General features: G+C 44.9%; 1 protein-coding gene and 1 pseudogene across 1 annotated transcript in view; both read right to left on the bottom strand.

Annotated features, from left to right (window-relative positions):
• The window catches only part of DIAPH2 (diaphanous related formin 2), a 1,011,052-nt gene that overhangs the window by 79,945 nt on the left and 904,237 nt on the right, over window positions 1–26,870 (bottom strand). The window lies entirely within an intron of this gene.
• Window positions 4,347–5,777, bottom strand: LOC140515351 (small ribosomal subunit protein eS17-like; annotated as a pseudogene).

Here is a 26,870-nt window from a genome sequence, read left to right as displayed (position 1 = left end):
CATGAGAGTAAGTCAGTGGTTTTCCAGCTGGCTTTCCTATCGCCACCTCCCACATACGCATCTTAGGCTGTTCCTTTCGGCCTCTAACATCCTTTTCCCCTTCAGCGAGCACCACGGGATAGCAGCTGGTTTTTTAGTACCGATGTGGAAGGAACCTGTCTCCTTTTAGATATTTGGTATCTTGTTTTACAGGAGCTCTATAACCCCACCTAGGGTGGCAGTCCTCAGAAGGAGTCCATGCCCAATGTTGGCTTGGATGCCTCCTCACATTCTCAGCTCAGATTTTCCAAAAAGGAAAAGGCTGGGTCACTGTGAGGCTCAGCATTTTGCTTACCTTCCATTTCCCTCTTAAGAAAGGCTTTATTATGTCCTTTAAGCAAGAAACTGAGAAATGAGCATGAGCCTTCTCCCCTTCTTTACATAACAAACCAGAGGCAAACCTTTCCTGAATCCCATGCGCTATTGACCAGACAGATTGGCAGTGGTGACTAGTTGGCCCAGTGCTGATTTAAACGCGCCCCCCCAAATTCCAGAAGCCCATCAATAGTGCTTTTATCTCACTGGCTTTTCTCTTAAAATGGACTGTAACATCAGCTTTGAAGAAAAACAAGCAGCTGTGTCCACATCCTAACATGTCTGCCAATCCCAGCGATCTCAGCTTCAGCCCAGGCCTCTGTTGTGCAGCAGTGCTGTGACTCACTGTGAAAGCCCCAGGCGAGCCAGCCTTGCCGATAGTGCAGGGCAGCGGACCGTGGCAGCCACAGACAGTGTGGCCACCGCCAGTGAGGTCTCTGGATGCCATTGTTTTCCTTCTCAGGCAGCCTTCCCCCCCACCCTCAGGAGTAGCACTCTCTGGCATGAGCCAGGGCAGCTGCCTTTGTTCCAGAATAAGGAAGAGGGAGATAAACACAGAAAGGGGCCACCTCCTTTATCCCAGGAAAGCTGCCACAATCAAGGCCAAGGGCTCCTCTGGTCAGGAGCGATGATGGATCTGTGGCAGAGGCCTGAGATGTGGACAAGAAACCAAAGGCTCTTGTGAACAATGGGATTCCTGCTGAGTTGGGACCATTGGTATCCCAGGCTCCATTTCTGCAGCATCCACTGAAGCATCCACTGACAAATAAAAGCCCAGTTGGAAGCTCTGCTTCCAAAGGATGATAACATTTGTAACTGCTGCCCAATTACAACAGGCTGAAGCACAGGGCAGTAATCTATTGAGTACGCTAACGATGCCCTCAGAATTAAGATGAAAATATTTGCTAGGATTCTAATTTGTCACATGTGCACATGGATCTCAAAAAATCAATCTTACATAATATGGGGAGCATGTACGTGAAGGAGAGCACTCTCCCCTCATGCACCTGATATATTACCGTGGCTTGTGTTACGGGACGTTCTAACCCCTTGACAAAGCACATGATGAACTCGTACCACGCAAAGAGAAATGATTAACCTATTTCTAATTACCTTGGGCAGTCCGATTCTATCCAAGGTCTTCCTCAGCAATCACATCGAATTTGTGGGAGTGGGATCACCAAGACTTCCTGAGCGTCCCCGCCCCCCCCCCCCCCCAGAGCCACACAGTAGGAAGCAAAGAAAGTACTCAGGTGGGAGGGCCTCAGAAACAGAGCTCCTTCAAGGGACCACAGGAGCTTCTGCCATGGCCCTGGGGCCCTGCTGGCTCGCTTTCTGCATGGATTCTTGACCCAGTTTGCATGCCTAGTTAAGAACTGAAATTGTTTGACACTGGCAAAGTGCCTCCAACTCAACTACCAGACAAGACCAAATGAGGGAAATGAGGCATAAATAAATTCTCTTTGTCCAGGCTATAGACGCAAGGGTAGGGAGGGCAATTTCTAGTTAATCTTCCAAGAGACCTCAGCTGCTGCTCCTGCCCCTGCTCACAGGGAGACTGCTGGGAGGGATGGGAAGGACTCAGGGCATTTCTTCCCCTCCCACAGAAGGAATTTGTCTCTGATTACTCGTTTGTGATGCATGAATGACTGGATGGGGATTCACATCAGAAACAACATCAGGAAATCATCTAAGACCCCCACTGTGTGGGAGCAGCCCGACTTTATTTGGAACATAGAGCTCATCCCTTTTCCCCCCGAGTTAGCTAGACTCATCCACCAAGGGCATCATGAAAGCTGGTCAGGAGGTCACTTGCCTAACCAATCACTCAGAGTCCTCATCCTCGGACATTACAGAACAATATGCATTTCGTACTTGGCTTTAGAGTTTCACTGCGGGCTATTTCCAAGCTGGGTTATAGGGGAGCAGCAGAGTGCAAGACCCTCAAGTACTTTTGGAGAACTCCACATGAGACTCTCAAGCCTTTGAAGTCATGGGAGGAACACCCATCTCCAGGGTGAGATGATGGAAAGCAGGTACAAAGATCTCTGGTTGGGGAAGAGGGAGCCATGAGGGAAGGGAGAAAAGGTACATTCCAGAGGCAAGTTTTACCATCTCCAAAAGGGTTTCCTCAGGAAGTGAGTCAGTGCTTCCTGGAAGCATGTGGCTAATTGTCACTTTGCACTTGTTTCACCCTCACGGATAAATCTGTAGAGAAGGCAGAGAGCTAGTCAAGGCTGATGTTGTCTCCAAGCGTGTTGGGACTATGAGGAGAACTGGATGATAAGTGGTTTCCATTGCTGACTGCCCGGCTATCTGGTCAACTACCAATTCCTCAGCCATCGGCTTGGAAATTTCTAATAGAAAAAGATGAATTCAGGACTGCAAACATTTTCTGAATGTCTTTGAGAAACGGCCTGGCGCATAGTATGACTGCTTCCTCTTCCTCTTCTTTCTAGATTTACATGCAGCACAATATGTCTGTCTTTCAAGAGAAATCCAGAACTAAATCATCAGAGATTTGGGGCTGGAGAGACGGTACTTAGGCAAAGCAAAGTATCAAATCGCCATCGGCAACTGCAAAGACATCTTGCCCACCCAAAGCTGAGCTCTTTGGTGTTTTCATTCCGGATTTTCCTTTCTTCTCCCACCTTCCCCTTTCCCCCTCTGCTGTCTTCTTCGAGCTGCAGTAAATCATGTGGTGAAATAAGATGAGTTGAAATAGCAAAAGCCTTAAGATTTCCCATTCCGCAGCATCACAATCAACTGCCTTCTGTTGGAATTCAAGCTTGTTAGGCAAGCTCACAAATATGACCGTCTCCTGTGGTGGCAATTTACTCTCCATCCAGAAAAGTGGCTTTTATTAGAGAGCCAACGTCGACCGAGCCTTGCGAACTGCAGCTGGGGTCCCTTGCCCCTAATATGGCTTCTGCGCTGTCGGATGTCCATTTCGTATCTGTGAGGCACAGAGATGATACCTGTAGCCAAGGCGATAATGAAGTGGTAACAAAGGTATTTCAAGAGGAGATTTGTCTCACAAAAACAGGGCTGTGCCTAGGATGGGGCAGGTGCCCAAGGCTGCCAATGTGATCTGAAGTGCAGCAGCAGGCTGTCTGGGCCACAGAATGGAGGGAGGGGGAGAAGGAGGAGAGAAGGAGGAAGAAGAAGAAGAGGAAAGGAGGAGGAGGAGGAGGAGGGGATTAGAGATTCCCAGATCCAAGGTTCTTAATGACATCTTGAAATACAGAATATGGTACCCTCTTGTCCTAAGGTACAGCCCTAGGAGTTTGAGGCAATGTTGAGATGGGAGAAACAGAGCACATTCTCTAAGTGGAGGACCTGGAGGGGGGTGGAAAGAGGGCTCCTGGGTGTAGCGGAATGCTTCATGTCTTTGGTCTGCACAGGGATTGAGAGACCTTACAGAGGCCTCTAGGGAAGAGGCATAAACTTTTCCAGCTTGTCTTTAAGAGGCAAGATTCCCACCCCTACCCCCCAGTGGCTGAGCAGCATGAGTGGAAAGGAATGCATAAATATAGTGACTCTGACTCGGTGTTATAACTAAACTCAGAACCACGTTACTCCCCGAATCTGATATTTGGTGTATCATGGGTCCTTAATGAGGGTTAATTACTGTACGCAGTTCAGGATCAGAAGGGGGAAAGGTTATAAATTGACAAATCAGGGGGCTAACATGCTGATTAGGAAGCAGTCTTTATTTCCCTAACAAGCAACTGGTTAACTCATTGAGATTTTGACCAAGCTGAACCTGAAAGCTGTGGTGGAACAAAGAAGTTCTTTTGATTCTCCCCACTAAATCTTTGAATTCTTTCCCCTTGGCCATACGTGGAAACTCAGGAGCATGGGAAAAGACGCACACGTGGCTGATATAGGAGGCGGAATTTGAGCCCAGGCCTCCCTGACTCCAAGTCCAGCATCCCTGCCCCTGGACCATGCTGAATTGCATGTTGGGATGTGTGGGTAGAAATCAAGAAAGGAGCTCAGACTTTAAAGCTCCAGACATAAAGAGAGTTTCAAACCCCAACAACCAATCCAGTAAGCATTAATTAATCACATTTTATGTGCTAGGCACCATACTGAGTGATGGGACTATAAAGACAAAATATACAAAAAAAGAATCTCTTTTCTCATGAAGTTTACATTCTACTGGGCATATACAACATATAATGAGAAAGGTAAACATATATATAGACATCTTTAAGATTCCTCATTTCTCTCCTGCAGCCATTTGCACTGGCTGTGCCTCATGCCTAGCATGCTCTCCCTTCTCATCTTTGCCTCCTGGCATCCCCAGCTTCCTTCAAGTCCTGGCAAAAAGCCTGCCTCCTACCTGAAACCTTTCCCAATCCTTCTCTATCCTCTTGCCTTCCCTCTGTTAATAGAAATAGAAAATATTTCCTATTTATGCTATATATAGCTTGTTTCTATATATTTGCTTGCTTGTTGTCTCTCCCATTGGATCATGAGCTCCTTGAGGGCAGGGACTGCCTTGTGCCTCTTTTTGCATCCCCAGCATTTAGCACAATGCCTGGCACATAGCATGACCTTAGCAAAAGCTTATTGACTCTCTGTCTATATATAGGTATCATAGAATCATAGAATCTGAGAGCAAGGTCCATCTAGTCCAAGCCATACATGTATGCCCACTTGAAGAGAACCCAGTTCAAGGCCCACCATGAGATTGAGCATGGTCTAGGGGCAAGGATGCTGGACTTGGAGTCAGGAAGGCCTGCCTTCTATACCAGCCATGTGACCCTCAGCAGTTGCTGATCGTTTTGTGCCTCAGTTTCCTCATCTGTAAAATAAGGAAGTTGACTTTGACTTTGTTTTGTTTTTTTTTGGGGGGGGGTTCCCATGTCTTTTGGAAAAAAGACAAAAGTAAACATTAAACAGCTCCTCTTGGTGTTTTGAAGTTCATCCCAGCTGTAGGCTGGTTGGACAAACTGCCAAAGTCCAGGAGTTTCAACATTTCTTTGGTATCAGAGTCCACTTCAATGATTTCCTGATCCAAAGCAGAGACCTCAGGGACGTAGCTATCCCTTCTTTCTCTTTCTTCTTACTGCAGTTTGATGGAGATACTTCTCACAGGGCCTCTCTGGATCCACTTCATCACATGAGTAACATATCCCGTGATCTTGTTGCAGAGTTTCTTGCTGGGGATGATGGCGATTTCCTCACACACACGCTTGTTGGTATGGAAGTCATTGCCCAGGTGCGTGTAGTACTTTTCAATGATGACTCACGCCGCCTTCCTCATGGTCTTGGTATGAACGTGATCCATGTTGGCTCCAGAGGGTGAAGAGAGCAAAGGCTCCATTAGAATGGCATTTCCTTCAGGACACCCACTGTGTATTGGCCCTTCTTTGTACCCTCAGCATAGTGCCTTGTATACAGTAAGCAATTAATACGTGACCTTTGCAAACAGCAGAGACTAGGTAAGTGGTTTGGGACAGAGAGGAATAGGAAAAGAACAAGTAAAGTCAGGAAGAGAAGCAGGTTGAGGTTTGGGGGGGAGGGAGCCAATGAGTCAATGAGATGCTAAACTTGAGTTATTGGTCCAGTCACCATTCTGTCAATATTTATTGTACTCTTGCTCTGTTTAGAGCATTATGCTAGGCCCCGGGGGAGATGCCAAGGTAGGACAAGAGGAGGCAGAGATTTCCCATAGGTGGTTGGAGTTCAGCAGTCGGGACTAGAATTGTCAACCTGGGAATCCACAAGTGAATCATTGCAATGTTGAATTCTAAGTGGTCCTTTTGGAGATAGGGGCAAGTTGCCTGATGTTCCTACTAGTGGATTGCTACCCATCCTCACAACTAGAGAGTGAAGAGTTCCACATCCTGTCTCTTTTCATCTTGTGCCCATTGCTTGACTTTCCAAGAGAATGAAGGACAAGCAATACCTTTTCAAGAATGCCCAATGCCCTTCACACACCCACTCTGGGCAGCATCACCAAAGGACCTGGATTCACATCTTGCCCTTGGCGGTTAGGTTCTGGGCATATAAAGACAAAGACTGGTAATTAAGAAATCCTTGTTGATGGATTGACAACCTCAGAGACTATGGATTCTAGTCTGTATTTGACCATTGAGATGGAAATATAATGAAAAGCTTACTTGGATTTTTTTCATTAATAACAAGGCACCATCTTGAACTCAGCAAATGCAAAATCCCTTCAGTACTAGTGGTATTTTCATCTAGTTTGACAAAAGGAAAAATGATGTAGTATCCTTTAATTCTCATCCAGTACCTTATGGATGCACAAATCATCGGTGCTATTTAACAAAGCCACAGTCCCAGTTCAAAGGCAGTGTATCTTCTCCCAGGGAAAAAAAAAGAAATGCCTTCCCAAACATCAATTAGAAACATTTATTAGTGGTATGTGATTGACAATTCACATTTATTTCCAAGAAAATAGAATGCCCCTTCTTCAGGCTGAAATGCTTAAAAGGTCGCAGGTAGGCAGAACACTCCATAGTAACTGCTCAAGACAAGTGACCTTTGGATTCTAGCATTAGTCAGTTTCAGGAAGAGAAAAGGAGCAAGACTTATTCAAAGCTCATCCTTAGATGTCTTTCGTGGCCCTCTAGTTTAACCCATCAGTATATGCTGTGCATCACTATTGATTGTCTTAATACATGAAGGAAAATTAGGCATAGAAAATCGCTCGGAGAGTGATTACATGTTGACCAAGTCCATCCAAATAGCGCCTGTATAGCTATATCTAGCTTTTTAGCTAAGAATATTGTTCTAGATGGTCTAGATCTGGACACCACCCTTTTGGACTTGGCTATATTTCCATTTCTCTCTTTTTTAAAAAAAAAATCATGAATTTTTTTACATCACAATCATTTTCCAGTACATTCTCTCATTAAACCCTGTTTCATAATAATGAAAAAGTTAAACAAAACTTACTAATCAAGCAACCATTCTTGATGGTGCATGTCCCATGCCACACCTGGACTCCCCACTTTTTTTTCCAACATGGACTGTGTGTTTCAACCTGCATTCTTCAGAACCCAGTTAATCTGATTTCATCTGGTTTTTAGTGTGTTCTATTATTGTGGTCATGGTGGATACTCTTCCCCCAATTCTACTCTCTTTGGGAGGTAACCTGGGGTCAGGAAGACCTAAGTTTGAATTCTGCCTTTGGCACTTAACTCATTTGACTGGGACAAGTCAGTGAACTTCTGTGAGCCTCAGTTTCCTCATTTATAAACTTATAGAAATGATCAGCCCAGTAGGATTTCCTTCTTCCTTTCTCATATGGTTTGGATTTCTTTCATGAAATTTTTTTATTTTGAGAACTATTCATTCCATGTAGTTTGGAAGTTGTGAATGAGTGTTCAGTATGTCAAAATCTATTAAAAATATTGTTCTTAAATTCTTATGGGCCATTGTTGTGGCTGGGTGATTGTGGGCTATATTTTTATTGGCATGGTGCTGTTTCCAATTCATCTTCTTTGTAGAATTCTCAAGGATATTTTGAGGTTTGGGTTTATAATATGGGGATCTTTCAGTTCTTGGTCAGCTGGTCAAGAAACATTTATGAAGCGCCTACTACGTGCTAAGCACATAGTAGGGGATAAAAATAAAAACAAAGACTGCCCCTGCCCTCAAGGAGTTTACAGTCTGATTGGGAAGACAACACACAATAGGAAACTGAAAAGTGGAATGGAAGAGGCCCGTACCTGATACAGGTACAGGGTGAAGAGTTCCAAAGAAGTCCCAAAGCAGTGTAGATGGTGGGAAATGGGGGGACTGTATCAAGCCCTACAGTTAGTTCATATTACAGATAGCAAGCCTTAGCTACAGAATTCTGGCCATTTGATCATGTCTTTCTAAGTATTCAGTAGATGCTAAATGTTGCAACCTACAGTGTTATCTTCCATAGTTTCCACCATTTCCTTGCCAAGTCTACATCAAGCAATAAATCTGAACTCCTTAATGATGAGCTGTCTGTAGTTTCAGGTAGTAATGACTTGTCTAGATCGCCATCATGAACCCCTGTTTCTGCAAATAGATCTACTTGACTCAGGATCATTTGTTCCATGCTACTTTGCTTGTTGCTTGAATTCGTGTGGGTGTCATCCATAGTGGATCTTGTGGTTCCTTTCTTGGATTTTCGTTGTTTCCGAGACTCTGTCTAGTGGTAAGTCCACTACATTGTCTAAGTCCAGGAGGCATACAGCAGCCTTTTGGGAAAGAAAGCATTCATTTTTCTACAGCTTTCTTGGGATTGTCAGCTTGGTATTCTCTTAATACTGAACAAGGTTTCGTTGTAATACTTTTGAAATCCATTTCTGTCCGTGTTGCATGTTGAGACTGGCATTGTGGAGGTATTAAGTTTTCTCTGACTCAGTAGCAGCTATAGGAAGTATGCATGAGAAGCCCCTGGGTTAGAGGCTGGAGGGTGGGGGAGGGAAGCAGTACACGGCACCAAATGTTTAACTTTTGCTATTAAAAAAGAGTGGGATTGTCTTGCTAGAATCTCTTGCCTTTCTTCGCTCTTGAATGTTTTGGATGTACTTTTTTTTTTTTTTTTTTGCATTTCCTCCTGTGTTGGATGTTGGAGTAAAGAGCGCAAATTTGAGCCAGCACCTTTTACCTGCCATCTTGTTGGAAGAGTCTTCCAGTACGAATAAACCCAATGGGCCATTCCAAGGATGCTTCTAAACTTCCCTGTTACATTGAGGACCCCAAGCATTTGTTAATCAGCTTTCTCTCTTCCTGACACCTCCTACTTACTGGGTATGTAGTCTTGGAGTTATGCAATATGCCTTGGCATTCTGTCCTCCTCCTTCCTTCTCCCATGATCCTGTCTGGTCCTAATCTCCCTCCATGGAGCCACTGTTGGCTTGTTCTCAAGTCATACTGTGAACTTTCCCCTCCCCATTTTGGTGTATCAAAACATATATCTTGTATTCCATCTCTGTGTGTTAACTGACTTATTCTTAATTTCCGGTTAAGTAATTTGTGCTGAGGTATCAATGGTAGCTAATGGTTTCTTATGTTATCCCTCCAAGATAAAATGTGTTTTTTGAACAGAGATGAATGACAGAAATTTCAGATACCCATGAATACATATTTTGGCATGGAGGAGGCTTTTCTTATTGGTTAATTAACTAATGCATCAAATCAAATTAATAAGCATATCTATTTCTGTGTGTATATAAAATCTAAGATATTCTGGATTCTGCAGGGGGATATGAAGAGGATAGGATCCTTGTTCTTCATGGCCTTACAATAAAACTGTCTCCTCTATTGAAAGGAAGGCAAGCACTACCTCATTGTTGTCTCTGCATCCCTGGTGTCTAGTACAATGCCCTACTCAGATTGTGTCCAAAGTATTGTTTGCAGTTCAAAGTGACACAGTTGACAGAATGTTAATCATCTCAAGAGTATCCAGAAAAGGGTAACAAGGATGGTAAAAGGTCTTGAGTTTGCCATCTGAGGACTGACTAAAGGAACTGAGAATGTTCACCTTGGAGGAAAGAAACAACGTCCAGGAGCTCAAAGGGCTGGAATATGGAAAAGAAATCAGATGTGGCCTGTTGGGCTCAGGAGCAATAGGTAGGACTTGCAAAGGGGTCAAATGGAATTTGACATTCAGTGGAATTGGGTTGGGAGGTGACAGGCTCGGGGACTACTTGTTGGGCATTTTGGAGAGAGAATTCTTGTTCTCAGGCAGGCATTAGCTGAGATGGCCTCTGAAACTCAGTCCTTCTTTCTCCATGGACTGAGAGCTAGTGTTTCCTCATCGCTTCTGCCTTTACCATGCTGAGGCCAATTTCTAAACACTCTGATCTGAGACCAGACCAGACATTCTAATCTAGGGAGTTCATGGAACTTCCCAATCTATCTTGATCCAGACTCACTCCTTAAAGGGGGTTTGCCTAGATTTTAAGGTAAAGACCAAAAGCTCCATGGGCCTGATAAATACCTAAACATCGTATACACAGCGGGTCAAGAGCATCAAGGATGTCTCTTCCCACCCCAACACAGACTGATCCAGAAAGAGTCATTCCAACTCTTAGATTCCATTATTTTCACTGCATCATTTTCTGCATTCCCAATGATTCATGTTGGCACTGCGTCTCCCCAGGGATACTATTATGTTCACAATCTCCTGACCCGATGAGCTCACCTTCTCAAAAGTATTATTAAAAAGCCAAAAGTGACATAAAACTTCTTTTTGTTCAGGTCGTTCCTCATTCTAAAACCTTTGACTTCTTCCGTGGCTGATGTGTGACAATCACATGCTTAAAAATGAGAACCATTTTCTAAACTTATTGCTAGCGGTTGGGGAAGATTGGGCCAGAAACATAGCTGTTTTATGTAACTCATGCTTTTACTGAAAACAGGTGACTTTCTATGCAGCAGAAATTACGAAGAACACAAAGGAAATTCAAACTTCCCAACACTGGCCAGGAATGATGAAAACTAGCTTAAATCCATGAGGGGCTGATGGAGACGATTATCTGAAATCTGCAGAAATTTGACAGTTCTGAATTTCTAGTTTAATCCTTCTCTGTTTTTGTTTGCATTTAATTTCCTAATTTCCAGTGCCAGTTAGGGGAAGTACAAGGTGAGGGGAGGCTTGCTCATTTAAAGCTTATTGCACTGAAACAGCTTTTCAAAGTCTTCGGCAAACTCTCCTGAAATCACCCAGCATCCACTGGGTTAGCCAATTGCAGCTCAAGTGCTCAGAACATCACTTACAACATTAATTTAAAGGACTGTTAGAACAGTCCCAATTGACTGAAAGTCTCAATAAGCAATCTAAATCTTTGAGCAAACATGGCAATGTCCATCAATGACACGCCTTGCCCTCCAAACGCTTTTCCTGAAATTGATGATGAAGTTAGAGTACTAACAGGAGGCTGTTTGGAGACCTATGGCCAATGGCCAAATCATGCTGGTCCATCTTCGCCGCTTGTATTTCTGTCTATTTCCTGACTCACAGGATTCTCTACTGCATAGTTTACCTTGGTGAGGGTAATAGTTACAGAATGAATACATATGGGCTTTAAGAAATATCTCTTTCCCTGGCAGTCCCAAGTCTATTATTTGGAAATCTTTGTGCATCTCTAGTTTGACTGGATGATCCCAAAATGTAGGGCTAGAGAAGGTTAATTTTTCCTAGGCCTTGCAATTTCTGGACTGAAATACAATCTGAGCATTACATTACCACAGTTGCTAATGTAGTTACACTATATGGCGTTCCACCCCACCTGAGTAACTACCTCTGAATGGCCTGTGGAGCCAAGATGCCCAGATAGCATACTGTCCTCTCAACCCTGTTACTCCCACTCATTAATTTCACCCTAGAAACTACGCATTCACACAAGCATTTTTGTGTGTGTGAACCCCCTCCACACACCAGAAAGCATATATAGAAATTTTCATTTGTTTTACAAATTTGATAAATGGTGAGGGAGGAAGGGTTTTGGATGCTTAAGGTGATGCTAATAAGACTGGGTGACCCTAGCCTTAAGCTGCATGCCCTGGATCATGATTCCACAATCATCTTGAACAGCTCTTTGGGGGAGTCAGACCCCCTTGTACTTCTCAAGGCATTTCACACTTTTTCATTGTCATTTCATGTCTCTCTGTTCTGGTGAGCCATGATCTGTGATCTTTTATGTGGCCTATTGGACTTGTTTTGGGGTTCCCTCAACTGCCCCTGTGTAAAACAGTAAACTGAACCGGTAAATGTATGATGTATTCTCTGCTTCACCTGTCGCTCTTTCCCCATCACTCTCCCTCTTCTCAGGCCTCCCTATTCCCTGAGACAAAACAATATTGAAATTGCCATGGCCCCCCCAACCTTCAGCACCCACCACCTGATAAGTCAGCAGCCACCAACATCGAGGAAGACCCTCCTCCAGCAAAAACTGAACGCCCAGATGATGATTAGCACTTTTTAGCACTAAAGGAGTTTTTTTAAAATTAAGGTGTGTACATGTTTTAGATGTGATACTATTGCACACTTCATAGACTACGGTATAATGTAAACATAACTCTTATGTGCACTAGGAAACCAAAAAATGAATGTGGCTCACTGAATTGCAGTATTCATTTTATCATGGTGGTCAGGAACCCAGCCCATAATATCTCTGAGGCAGGCCTAGATGGGGCTTCAGGGTGTACAATGGTATTCATTTAAAAACCCTTTTGATGCTAGCCGTCACTTGGAGGTCCCCAGCAGAGGTCTTGCCTCTACAGTCAAATTTCCCCTTACTCTTCTCCCTTTCCAGTTAAACAGTCCCATTTCCTTCACCAAATTGCTTTGCTATAAACATCCCTTTCACTGTTGATACAGCCTTGCCCCTCTGGCCATCCCCTCCATTTTCTTCCTATGTGCTCTGAGACATTTCTTGCAGTCTGATATCCAATCGGCTTTCTCAGCTACTATGTCACCCTATTTAAAGGCTTGTTTGTGTTGTCTTGGCAAAAAATGCAGCCTGTCCCATGGTAAATGGATTTGGAATCAGGCCACATGAGTCTGCACCCACACTCTGTGTTTGGAAACCAGTGCACAAGCCCAATTCTGATATTCCCAAAGAAGGAAATTCAGCAAGGGGCATAAGCCTAAAAACTAGGAGGAAAACATGTGAGAGACTTTCAAGATTGAACTGGGTCCATGTAAAGCTTGAGCCCCAACTTACATGGGCTACTTTGTGATTACTGAGGACTGTGTCATCATTGATCTTGCCAACAAGAGCCAACATAATTGCCACCATTTGATAGACCTTCCAATAGGGATTGTGCCTTGGCCAAGGTTGCCCACCTGGTAAGTGACATAGGCAGGCCTCCAGCTCCAGAGGGCCTCTGTCAGCTGAACTCACCCCGTATTTTGATGCAACAGCCTTCTCCAAGTGAAGAGACTGAATTCCTCAGAGGATTTCCATGACAGCAGATTAGAGCATGACACCAGCCACTTTTTGGCACACTTAGCAGGGCTGATTCTTAGAGGTCATGCATTCAATTTGGGGCAATTACTGTCAGTTTAAACGTTCAAGATGGAGGAAGATAGTGTGTAATTAATCAAGCAGAGAGGCCCATGAAGCTTTACCACTAAAGATTTAATGGAATGATGGACAGAGTGGGGGATGTGAGAAGGAGTGGCCCAGACTCAGCAGTGGGGAAGAGAAGAGGGGAGCTCTCTGTTCCTGGTGCCGGATGCTAAACCTTTGTGCATTTGATCCTTCTGCTGTGCCCTGGGCAGGCGATGAGGCCATGAGTCAGTAGCACCGCTTGAGTCCCATGCAGGACCTTGTTCTGAATAGGAGATCCAGATAGAAGATTGAGAATGGAAACCTTTCTCTAAAGAGCTAGGGGAGAGGCCCCCAGTGGCCTCTGCTCCCTTAAGCATACTGCCAGGCCCAAACCTTCTAGCTCTGAAAAATGAAGGGAAAGGGCATTTGGCCAGCCTGGGTACCACTGGCTTTTCCCAGTAACATAGAACCCCAGAGCTGGAAGGGCCTCTAGTCCCTTCAGCATCTCTAATGGGCTCCTACTTAAAAGGTGAGGCCTAAGGGTTAGGAATGCATTCTTTATATCCAGCTCTTCAGATACTTGAAGGTAGCCTTACGTCTTCTCTAAGTCTTTCCTTCTCCAGTCTAAGTAGGCCCAGTTCCTCCAAACAAGCTTGGTCATGGCCTGCTCAAATTCTACAATCTTGAAAATGATTTTGATAGATGGGCTGGACTCAAATAGAAGAGTTAAACTGTGGTAGGTCTACTCATCAGCATTGGGAAGACAGGGCCAAACTTGGGACGGCCCTGCTGCTCTCCTCCCTAGGCCTATATCCTAGTATTCATGTCATAGATTTGTATATGTGTAAAATATACATATACACATATGTGTACAGATTGATTTGTATAGGTGTACGTTTTTACATGCTTAAAGATATCCTTATGTTTGTACGTCAGCCCCTACCAAAAACTGTGATAAAAACACCTCTGAAGTTAAAGGAAGTAACAAATGTGGAATGCACTGAGCCTTTGGGATAAAAAGTATCATGAACGGTAATGATAAATACCTGCTTTTTGCAGATTGACAGATAATGCTTTTGAAGTTACAGTGGATGGAATACTAGACTTGGAGGCAGAATGACCTGAGTTTAAATCTTACGTCGGACACTGATTAGCTGTGCGGTCCTGAGCCAGTCATCTAACCTCAGTGTTCTCATCTGTACAATGGGAACCATAAGATCCTTCCAGGGTTATAGTGAAGAACAAATGAGATGAACTGTGTAAAAAGCTTTGCCAGCTTACAATGTTCTAAAATTCTAGTTATTTTCATTGTCCACGTTATTCCAAGTTTTGCCACCAAGTAAGGACAACCTGCCATGCTCTGTGCTCTTGGAAATTGGTTGTTGTCCACTCAGTTGCTTTGAACTCAGAAGGGGTTTCTCCTGGCTCCTTTCTCATGGCTGTGCATCAGGGATGTATGTGTGTGTAAGTGAGCATACATGATGGCCAGCATCCCATTGCTTGAGTTCATATTTGTGACCACATACATGATGATCTGTTAGCTGCAGCTGATCAGAAGAAATTTTAGGATCAAAATCCCCAGTGAGATCAAGTCACTTGAAAACCAAAGACAGAGAGAGTCGGTCAGCAAGTGAGTAGAACTTTTCCACAAGCCACATCTATTGGCTGAGATCACTCTCAGCCCCATCTCTCCTTGAAGCCCCAACCTTTCTCTCCTGCCTCCATTCCTGTGACTTTGCTTGTGAAGCCTGAGCAGAGTGGGCCTGTCTTGCTATCCATGCTCTTGTCTGTGATATCTAGGGTACACAACGAGGTGGTCACAGGATGGACCGTTGCATAGCCCAGTCACTCCAAACAGAGGAGGCATGGGGCACACCTGGGACAGTCTGGGAGTCTGAGGAAAGAGCCCCAAGATTGAGGAGATCCTCTGGGCAGAGGTGAGTTTGGAAGGGATAGTGAAGAGTGGGGAGTAGGGAGGCCTAGATACAAAAACAAGACACAGGGACAGCTGCTTCCACCCATAACATCGTAGAAATAGTTAACATGTTGCTCGCCTGGTCCTACTTACCTCACACAGCTAGTGCTGGTGGAGATTGGTCTGCGGGCCCTTTTCTCTAATGCTCACTGCACTGTATCAGTCCAACAACACTTGATATACCCAAGACTTCACACTCTGGGCTGGGCATGGATGAATGAAAAGGGGGAATATGCCAGGGACATAAATAAGTAGATGGGACTTCAAAAGGGATGGAGTACAGACAACTGAGGGAATTGGGAAAGGTGCTGGCGGGGAGGTGGTGGCATCTCCACCTGTGCTTCGAAGAAAGCTGGAGGAGTGGAGGGGGTGGGAGCTAGGGATGGAAGGTCATGGGCAGAAAACAGCAGCAAGTCAGTTTAATGGGAGCAGACTGAAAGAAGAGGACTAATGAGGCCTTAAATGCCAATCCAGGGAGTTTGTACTTTATTGTAACAGTGGGGCTATGTGGGGGAGGGGAAAGAACCCAGGTTGATGGAGCCAAAGGACCTGGTTTTGAATTGTGATTCCAATATTTAATATTTGTGTGAATTTGGACAAGGCAAGTAACTTCCTGTGGCCTCGATTCTACTGTCTCTGGCATAATGGCATTAGGTATCACAGTCTCTAAGAATCTCTCCAGTACTACGTGCCAGAGGCAGTAGGGAGCTACTGAAGAGTTTATAGTGGTGGAGGGGGGGAGGTGTTATGGTCCAATCTCTGTTTTAGGAATAGTAATTTGACAGTTGTATGGAGAATGGATTGAAGAGTGACCAGACTAGAAGCAGGAAGATCAGTTAAGAGGTAATATTATTTATATTATGAAGGCTAATTATAATACATCATGAATTATGCACATACACACACATATCTTTAGGTGAATGCCTGACCTACAGTAGTGGCTATGTTAGTGGAGAAGAGAGGAGATGAAAGTGAGACTGTGGAGGTCAGTTTAGACTGGGCAATTGCTGAGAAATGGGAATAGATAATTCTGAAGTGTGAACCTGAAGTTTTGTTTTACCATTAACAGAAATCAGGAAATTTGGAGGAAGGCTGGGCTTGGGAGAAAGTAGTGCTTTTGCTGCTTTGGCCAGGCTGAGTTTGGGGTACCTGAGCAAGACTGAGGCTGGTTACTTCAATCTGGGAGTCATCCACATGGAAGTGATCAGGGGAACCATGGGAGCTAGTGAGGTGTTCGGGACATAGAGTATGCAGGGTTCGGGACACAGCTTTGAGGCACGATCACTTGACTTGCTGGATGGGACAAAGCAAAGGATACTGAAAAGGAATGTGGCTTTTTTCTCTGTGCTCCCCTCTTTTCCCAGACTCCCACCATGAGTCCTGATCTTTCCTCTGTCCCACTCCACTCATTCAGTGAACATTTACTCAGCACCTACTATGGCCGAAGTGGCATGCTAGTTTCTGAAATTGCAAAGTCCCATATTAAAAGCAGCATTTTTTACCACAGTTCCAGAAATATTTCATTTATTCATTCAACGAATGCTGGACTCGACAATGAGGGAAATAGAAACATGAATAGGCGTTGATCTTGGTCCTCAAAAAGCTTTTATAGCCTATCAAGTAAGAGATAAGACATGTAAGTGCACTACATCTCCAAACATTAGGTATGTCAAAGAACTGAGGTTTGTGTGGGTTCCTGGGCAAGCAATCATTTCCACCTGGTAATGATGAAGGAGTCTTTGTGGAAGAGGAAGCACGTGACAGGAGGAGGGGGCATCTGGGAAAATCTGCTGTGATTGGATAGGGAGATCTTACTGTGGGGGTAGGAAGGATGGGAGGTCAGTCCAGTGGAGGGAACAGCAGGAACAAAGGCCCAGAGGTAGGGAATTAGGGTGCACCTGGGGGCAGGGGTGGGGAAGATTAGTACAGTTTGTCTGGAGTGTAGGATGTTCAGAGTGGTAGTGTAGGGCCAAATTATGGCGTGCCCTCCACAATTTCATCTTGAGCCTCTGGTAAAGAAGTTTGAACTTTATTTGGTCATCAGTAGAAAGTCATGAAAAGGTTCTGAGCAGGAGTTTCGAGGAGGGAGAATGAGTTAATGGCGGCCAGCGGCTTCCATAGGCTACTTGCCTTTCAAAGGCTCTTGCGGGGAGCAGGGTCTTTTGGCGGTCCCTTAAATGACCCCACTTGGACAGTGGATGGTTAAGATGAGCCCAGAATGGCAGCACATCTAGGTGTCGTTACAGCTCAGGGAAATCACGTTGCATTTTTCCATTGCCACAGAAGGAGAGACTCCAAAGGGTTAAACACACAATTCAATATACCAAGATTAAAGCAATTATTGTAAATTAGCTTAATCATTCCTTCTATGTGCCTTCAGAGGCAGGGTTTCTTTCCCATTGTCGCTACCAAATAAATGAAGACTTGTAAATACAGATAAACTTAATTTTTAAAGGCTTCTCTATGCTGAAAGGTTCCAGTGCTTTTAATTAAATTTTCCCCCATTGTATAAAAACGGATGGCTGCATCGTGGCAGCGTGAGACGTCAGGGGGCACAAATTAAATGGTGGCGGAGCAACGGCCCACAGTGTGACGTTTGGCTGCCTTTGTATTTCTCAAAGCTCCTAGCTGTCGTAGGGCCTCAGATCGACCAGCAGGAGCATCTTCCCTGCCAGCATTTGGCTGGCTACCAGTACAGAGAACTGGCCACGAGGTACCTGGGATGCTGGGGGGAATAGGGTGGAGCTGGAGGCCAGAGGCAGTGGGAGACATGCTCCCTCTGGAGAGGGGGGTGGAGTTTGGCTCTGAATTGTGGCCAAGATTTCCATCTTGGCGCCTGGAGTTCACACTTAAGTGCTGGCAAGGGGGCTGGGGGTGGGGGGACTGGACGAGGTGCCATTCGCACCTCTTGGATGGTCTAGGCTAGGCCCTGTTCACAGGCTTTCCTGTGTATCTGCAATGCTAATTATATCTAGTGTCAGGAAATAGAAGGCTAGAGGAAAGAGCTGAGAACAAGACTCCAAATCTCACTTGCAGGAACTCTACTGATTTTGTGCCTGTGCCGGGGATGGATGGCTGTACACGTGTAGGAAGCAGCCCACTCAGGACAGAAGAAATCATGCCAGGGAAGAAAGAAGAATCGAAAAGTGCAGACGCATTAAAGCAAGAGAGTCTCTTCTGTTCACTTTCGGCAGCTAGACAGTCGAGATGATCCCCAATTGGGCCAGTAAGGGGCCTGTGGGATTCCAGATCAAAGATGCAGTCCCGCTAGTTCGGGGAAAAGAAGGCTAGGTCCAGGAAGCTGAGGCCTAAGGACTAAGGGTATCTAACCCTCCTCAGTGACCTTGAGGAAGTCAGTTCCCTCCTATGGCTCACCTTTTCCTCACCTGTCAAATGAAGGACATAGACTAAATGACCTCTAAGGCCCCCTCAGCCTGAAAGCTTTGTTCCAGAGTGGGGCTGTAGGATATTAAGGCCCAAGAAACAGCCTTAGCCTTGGAGGGGCGTGTGCTCTTGTTGGGGAGACAAGCAAAGGCCAGGAAGAGGTAGATTACTCCCGAGAAGGATCTATGCTAAATGGCTGCTGAGTGGACCAATGTCCTCCTATTTAGAGCTGTCTCCGGGTAGAGTGTGCTGCAGCTCTCTGGGGTGTTCTACTTAGACTTAGTAGGTGAGCACTGAGGAGCTTTCCAACCCTGAGATATCACATGTTAGAGGGGTTCAGAGCAGGGAGGTGTTTGGGTTGGTGGTGCTGGGGACAGCTCTATGGAGTCTGCAGGTCAACTCGCATTTATTAAAGGCCTACAATGTGCAAGGCATGGTGCTAATGTTTGTACAAAGTGCTTAACACAGTGTGTGACACACACACACACATTCAGAGTTATATAAATATATATATATATACAGTAATATATGTATGAATAGTTATACATAATCTAGTTTTATGTAGTTGGTACTATATAAATATTAGTTATCGTTATTATTGCTGTTGGTTCCATCAGATTGTGTTTGGCCTTGAGAGGACTTTGGCTTTTATGTCATAGGCCGTGAGGGAACATTAACAGTGTTTGGCAGTGGGGTGACTTATGGTGCGTCTTATGTTCAAGGACCTTGGTTTGAAGCCCACCTTCTTTTCTTCCTTGCTGTGTGACTTCAGCAAATCCCTTAACCTCTCTGGGCCCTGGTTTCATCATCTATAAAACAGAGGGGCTGAGTCATAGACCTCTACGGCGGCTTCTAGCTCCACTCACCGTTTCCACTTGGCAGTTGCGTAGAGAATGGATTGGTGAGAGCAGCAGTGGGAAGACCGATTAAGAGGCAATTATAATAATTTAGGCAATGGACTGAACTATGTGAGTGGAAAGAAGGGAATGGATGAGAGCGAGGTTGTAGAAGTGGGATGGACAATGCAGGGTGAAAAGCACATTAAGCCATTATCAGCCATTAACGCCCTCTCGCTCACTGATTCATCAAATGAATCATGGAAGCCCCTGCCCAGGGGAGATCAATTCAATACTGGGTTTGTGATAAACTCGCTGCTCAATACTGTATCCTGTCATAGAGCAACATGGAAAGGACGAATTTCAGGGTTAAAAAGATGGCATTTTATTTCCCAGGGAAACTTGGGGTTGCTAAAAGGCGTGGGCATTCTTCCCAAAGTAATCCAACCCACTCTCTCCTCCCTCCTGTTGGCCTTTGGGCCCAGCTCACAGTTTCCCTGCAGTGTCCTAGCTATTCATATATGAACATCGGCAATGTTTCCAATTCAGTGCTCATAACTTAGAACTAATCAAGGTTAATGCTGCCCCCTTGGGTGAGGGTGGGGAGAGTGGTGAGGAACCTTAAATGTGCTATTTTCTATAGAAATATTAATACTTTTAAAAGTCCTGAGGCTTGTGTACCTGGTCCCACTTAAGATACCATATCCTTTTGAGAGGGTCCAGAGGAAGATGAGAAAGGTTAGCATGGACGAAACACACTGGGAGACTCTTTGAAGGAATCCTCAGGCATGTCTTGCTCAAAGATGGAATGGGACTGCACCTGTGGTTCCCTGGTAGGGGCTTAGTATGATTGAATGAGAATGTAACATTTGAAATCTGGCATGGAGTGGGGACAGGAGGCCCACTAGTGAAGGAGAAAGGCCAGGTTTTCCCAGTTGATGGGGAGGGTTGGCTGGGAGCTCAGTTCTACCATCTGCCCAGAAATTCCAATGGATTGTTAGCAAAAGAAGAAGAGCGGATGCCACTGGATGTCTCAGGGGGCATTTCCCCTACTTACTCTAGGAATGCCCGTTCCTCCTTTGGCCCAGGAACGCCAGGCTTCTTGGGCTTTCAGAGTGCCCAGCAAGGCTGAGCTCCCCCTTGATACATTCGAGCTAGAAGCAAGCTTTTATGCTTAATCGCTGTGATTTGGCCACCATGACATTTGATCAGAAGGAGGCTGGGCACATTACAAACAAGACCCACATTTGCAACTCAGATTTGATATTTACACTTATGAAGGAGGGGAGGAGGGAGGACGGGTCCAAGATTGGTGAGGCCCATCTAGAGACCATTAGCATGACTGGAAGATGACCAGATCCCTCACTGTATACTGCAGATACTGGTTAAAAGCTTGACCTTGGAGGAAACAGTCCTTATTGTCAAGCAAGGGGAGATCCTTGTAGTTTCAGCGCCCATTGCCTATGGGTGTCTCAGCTGCTCCGCACTCCCACCCTGCCCTTGCCCAGGTGGCTCCAAGAGCTGACCTCCAAGCAGAACTTTAGGTTTCCATTATTTCCCACATCTCTCTTTTTCACTGCCAATGTTCTTTGTGAGTTGATTATACTAATGAGATAATGGATGTAAAAGTGCTTTGAAAAGGACAAAATGGCATAAAATGTTAAGTATTCCATTGTTCTGCTTTGGAGTCCAATACCTGGAGACATTGGAAATAAGAGCAGGACTACTCTGGAGGGGAGGGGAGAAAAGCTTACAGGATGAAAATTAAAAGCTGGATTGAACCATTGACTTATATAATTAAATACTTGTATTGCTCTTACTATGTGTCAAGCACTGTGCTAAATGCTTTCCAAATATTATCTCATTTAATCCTCAGGGAAACAGAGGTGACAACAGTTAAGTGACTTGCCCAAGGTCTCACAGCTAATAAGTGTCTAAGGCAGATTTGAACTCAGGTCCTCCTGACTCCATGCCTAGTGCTCTATCCACTGAACCACCTAGTGGCCCTTTGGATTATATAATCCTTAACCTGAAATTTATCTTAGAGGTCATATAGGTCAGTCTCCACATTTTTAGAAAAGGAAACTGAGAATCACAGTAGGCCCAGCACTTGCCCAAGGTCACACAGTTTGTAGTAGAGACAGGGTGATATTATCGGGCTTCAGTGTTTATCCAGGGAAGCTACTTTAGGATTGGGGCTATTTTGTGACTTAACCTCCCTGTGATCTCGCCTGTCAAATGAGGGGGCTGGAACCAGAAGGTCCCTCCCAGCTCCAGAGCTCGGGCAGTTTGTGTCGTCCATTCAGCCCCAGTGTTTTACATTGCCTGACTTTAATAGATTAGTGGTAGGACATCGGTGTTTCTGCCTTTGTTTTCCTGTTGCAGCGTTATTATGGGAGATGATTGAAATGCCAGTAAAAAGCCAGACCAGGCCAAGCCATGCCATTACCCCATGAAAGGGTATTAGCTGTTGAGCCTAGGTTTAAACTTGGGTGGCATGGAAAGTGGGATTTTTGGTTTTTTAGGAAAATTAAAAACTGCTGTTTCTTTGTTTCTTTGCCCTGCCCTCTTTCCTCGGCACAGACTGCAACCTTCCTGGGAAAATCAGGCTAGCCATTGAATAGGCATGGCTTTTTGGATGGAGAAATGGGTGCCAATCCTTACAGCTTCTTAAACATTAATGAGAAGCTTCAAGCCTTGACAATGAGCTAATTAAAGGTCTCCTAGCAGTGACACGTCACCGTTGCGGAGCAGGATATGATCCGCAGCTCCTAGTGGCCCCGCAGTCTTGGTCAGCTCTTGTTAAGTATTTTGGCTTCAGGGGGATGAAGAGTCCAGTGCCATGGTACAATCAGTGGAGCTTGGAATCAGATAGGTCTGGGTTCCAGTCTTACCTCCATACCAGAAGAGTCAGCTTTAAACGGCTTAGCAGATGTCTTCACATTTTGAAGTATGAACATTTATACCTCGGAATTTTCACGGTTTGATTTATTGCTTCATTAATTGTGTAGACTTGAGAAAGTGTTAATGATGAAGATAAATCCCAAACATTGTGTGCATAGTGTATGTATATTCCTGCCGCACCCCCCCACCCCCCCACCCCCGCCAGAGTCTGGTTGTTAAACATTTACCAAACACACCCTTATATTGCTCTCTAAACATTGCTGGGACTCAGCAGGAGGGCAGCAGAAGGCTCAGGGAATGAAGTCATCACCTGACTGGAGGCCTGGGGCCAACCATAAATGGCATTTATATGGTGCCTAAGGTTTGCCTCATATAAGCCTGCTAATCCTCTGGCTCCAGACCCTTACTTTGTTATCCTGACAAACCACTTCACTGCTCTCTGTTTCCTTTTCTGGAAAACGAGGGAGGAGAAAGGAGTTGGACATGGTCTCTAAGGCCCTTTCTGGCCTAAATGTCTGAATGGCTCAGGTGCAGAAGAAACAGGAAGTAGGTGAGAGGCCTATCACAGTAGGATGATGAGGTTAGTGCTTTAAAAAAATCACAAGTCTGAAAATGGGAAGACTCACTGTAACACAAGAGGAAATTGGTGAGCAATAGATCCTGTAATGATGACTGGAAAGTGGGAAAAAACTCCCATTAAAGAGAAGGAGGAAGGGGGAAGATATCACTGTGGCATCATAGGAAGCAGGTAGAATGATGTCCCAGTCTAGTGATGGCAAGGTGTGAAAAACCCCCAGGAGCAGGGAGACTAGCACTGGCTGGCACAACAGGAGAGGGGGGCATAAGTTGGAGGGATGGAGTAGAAAGTGGTCACCAGGACCCTCTCCGGAGACTGGGCTGGGTTTCCGTCCTGGGGCCCCTGTGCCATTCTCCCCTTCTTCCCCCTTAACAAGGAACTCTCGAAGTTGGAGACAGCTCAAGTAAATGCTGTTTAGGATGGCTTGTCTGACAGTTGTTTTCTTTTCTTTTTTTTTATAGTCTCTTATTTCAGTTGAATATATTTCCATTTCCAGTCTTCCACTTAACTTTAGCATCGATACTGTAAATGGGGACCTGTTTGCTTTTCCAGTTTCCCTAGTAAGGACTCGGCCTGTCTTGGCCCTAAGGAATAAGTAGAGCCTTCTGGATTCCTAGGTGGAACCATAAGAAGGAAAACCTTTTTCTTGAGCCCTGGTTAGCCTTCCTTTAGTCTAACAAGCCCATACTATGAGCAAGGTCCTAGGAAGGGGCTGGGGCTTCTAAGGAGCTCACCTTTCCCCTACGTCTGTCCTGACCAACCCAGCAGGTTGTTGTCAGAGAAGGTGATCTTAAAGGCTTTGAGAAAATGAGTTTCCTAACCCTTGTTCTCCTGAGTATCTCCTTCCTTCCTTCCCTCCCTCCCTCCCTCCCTCCCCTGGCACCTCAGCTCCTGAAGCCTATTTGCTCTGATAAGAGAGTAAGGGTTGGCATGAGAAGGGAGCTGAGGCCAACCCTTTATACTGTCCTCAACAGAACTACAGGATTCTGGTTACTGAGTGGCCTGTCCTGGAGATGGGTCATCCTTTAGTCTCCAGCTACATGAACACATTTCCAGATTTGGAAAAGTCCATACATGTCTATGTGTCTTTTTTTTTTTAAGAAGTGCTATATTACTGCCAATGGGGCTCCCTATAGCTGGAGTACTCTACTATGGTCTAGAATTGGGCAATTCCATTTTCCTTCAGTGTCCTTCTGACCTACTTTGTGAATGTAAGGAAAAAATATAGAGTCATTCCCAATCGAGTCCTCTCCAAACATGGGACCTTCACTTTGGGCATCCCCTATTTGCTCAGAGGGTACTATCTTGGGCTGTCAGTCTTGTCCAGATTTTCCCATACCAATGAGGAAATGTTTCCTCTCCTCCTCTTCATCCTCCCCTCCCTCCAACATGAGGACAAGGCCTAGGCAGCATGAGCCTGATCAGTGGTTACAGTCATCCCCAGCTCTGCTTGTGGCTTTTCCTCACACTCTTCTCCAGTTTTGAATCGTCCCCCAAAGCTTTAAACAAAGTCCTTCTCTGTGTCCTTTCTTTGTAGCTTTCATGTGTCTTATACTGAGAGAAGATTTATAGCTATTTGATGTTGTCCTTTAAAGTGAATTCCAGTGACGGAGTTTATCCAGATGATGACAAGAGGTAGGTAGCACATGCATACGTTCACGCAAACATACAGGACTTAATGTGTATCATAGTCAATTTTATTGAATAGTAAGTGTGTATTATCACATGAAGGTTGTTTCTCTCCCCCCTCCCCCCAAGCTATTCATGGCACTGACTGGATACGGTTTTTTTCTTAGCTGAAATGGAAGCATCTGCCTACATGGTATCTACTAATATTGAAATACTGTGACTGGGCAACTCTGCCACCAGTAACTCAGCACAGCCTGGGCACTTGCAGAGAACCCCTCGATTGCAGAGGTAGTTGGTGGTTCTACTGTGGCCCGCAGAAGGACGCATAGGGGTACTCATTAAATACAGTAGGGAAAATCAGATCCAAGTCATTCAATTGATTTTCAAGTGTATGACTGTAACAGGACATACAAGTACTCAGCAGACTTTGGCACAGCCAAGAGCACGCATTCAACATCAAAGCATGCAAAGTAGTATGTGCAGACAATGATTGGATTTTTTTAATGATGACCTCAATTTGGCTTGAGATTACCAAGAATGAATTAGAAAAACCTGAAACTATATTTATTTTCAGTAACTAGCAAACAGGAGGAGGGTTTGGGGCAGTTTTCTGAGTATTCTGCATAAATGGGCTTGTTGCTTTCAGCAGTAATATATACTAAGGTAACATTTCAGTATCATTAGATTCTACGGTTACAGATTTGCACCGGGTACGTCTTCTTTTGTGATATTTTTTGATCTGTGCCGTGGCAGCAAATACCGGGAGTGGAATCACTGTGGCATTAAGAAACAATACTCCATAAATCATTTTGCGTGAACTTCACAACAGGCCCTAACAGATCTGTCGTTTTTTGAAGAAGGCATTTGGGATTGTTCTGAATACAAATATAGAATCTATCAATAATGGTTCTTTAATTCAGTTGTTTGAATTCTAGAAAATAAGGCAAGTTCATGTCTTAGAAAGGTGATATATGCACTCCTCTTAGCATCACATGTTCCCCTCCCCGGTAGCTGGGGTGACCATTTAAGCTAACACATGCTGCGGTTGGAAAAGCCAGCCAAAGCCAGAAGCAGTCCCAGAGTGAAGTTTTAGAAAGGCTTGGTGAAGTCTACAACACAGGCACTGGATGTTTACAGAAATTAAGACAATGTTCTCTTCTCAACCATAAAACTGATACGCTTATGAAAATCACAAGGTAAAAAAAGGGACAACGTTGTACAAATAACCATCTCAAGATGTTGCTTGAGGTCCTTGCTCTTCTACCTCTGACCGTTTCCCCATCCCACACCCTAATAAGGAAAGCTGGCGGGAAGGGAAAGACAGCCTGCTCAAGCCCCTTATGCAAATGGGTCACTTGGTTGGATGCTTTGTGATTCTCCTTTTGACCTATGGCCAACTTTATTTTTTTTCACTATTAGAAATCAGTCATCTTCGTGAGCAAACATCTGGGCCTTTTCCACTTTTAGAACTCACATCATTTACAAGAATGGGTTTCATAACCAAATTCTAAAAATGTCATGCCACATATTTCCCAAATGGAGCCTAAACCAACATGCAAGCCTAGTCTCGTGAAGGGAAAAATCGGGATCCATTCTCCTTCTCTTGGCATTTCTTTTACAATGGGGATTGCTATTTTTGTCTGTGACTGGAAGAAAACTAAGAATAATAGCAATTTTTAAACAGTCCCTTGGAGAGCTGTTCCTTTGGAATTGTGGGAACAGCGACCACACCTGAGGAGAGAGGGCTGCTTTTGATTTCAGTGGCAGAGCATGTCAGCCAAGTGGAGGCAGAGAAGGACACTGTTGAGGAAACTCCACACCTGCCCTTTCTGGCTCCTGTGTTTGCCTAGGGTGGCAGGCTGTGTCTACACAGGCAGACAGGCTGTGTCTACACAGGCAGACAGACTGCAGTAAGGAGAACGAAGGCTTTTAGGGCTGTAAGATTCAGCACCCAAAGAGAAAATCCTGCAGCTAACCTGCAATGCTCAGGATAGATGGGATTCCACTCCCCTGGGAGATCCAAACAACTCTAAGTAACATAGCTTTGATGTTCTAGAGCAACCATCGAGAACCGAAGAGAGGACCCCCCCCCAAAAGCTAATAAGCTCTGGGGAGTTTTGTGGCCTGAATAAAAGCCCTCCTCCTTCAGTGACCAGGTCCTAAAATGTTCAGATGGGGAGCAGCTAATTCTG

This window comes from Notamacropus eugenii, chromosome X (assembly GCF_028372415.1).
Source record: "Notamacropus eugenii isolate mMacEug1 chromosome X, mMacEug1.pri_v2, whole genome shotgun sequence".
Classification (NCBI taxonomy): Eukaryota; Metazoa; Chordata; class Mammalia; order Diprotodontia; family Macropodidae; genus Notamacropus; species Notamacropus eugenii.
Note: the sequence above shows the minus strand (reverse complement) of the source record. Positions and strands in the feature narration are given on the sequence as shown.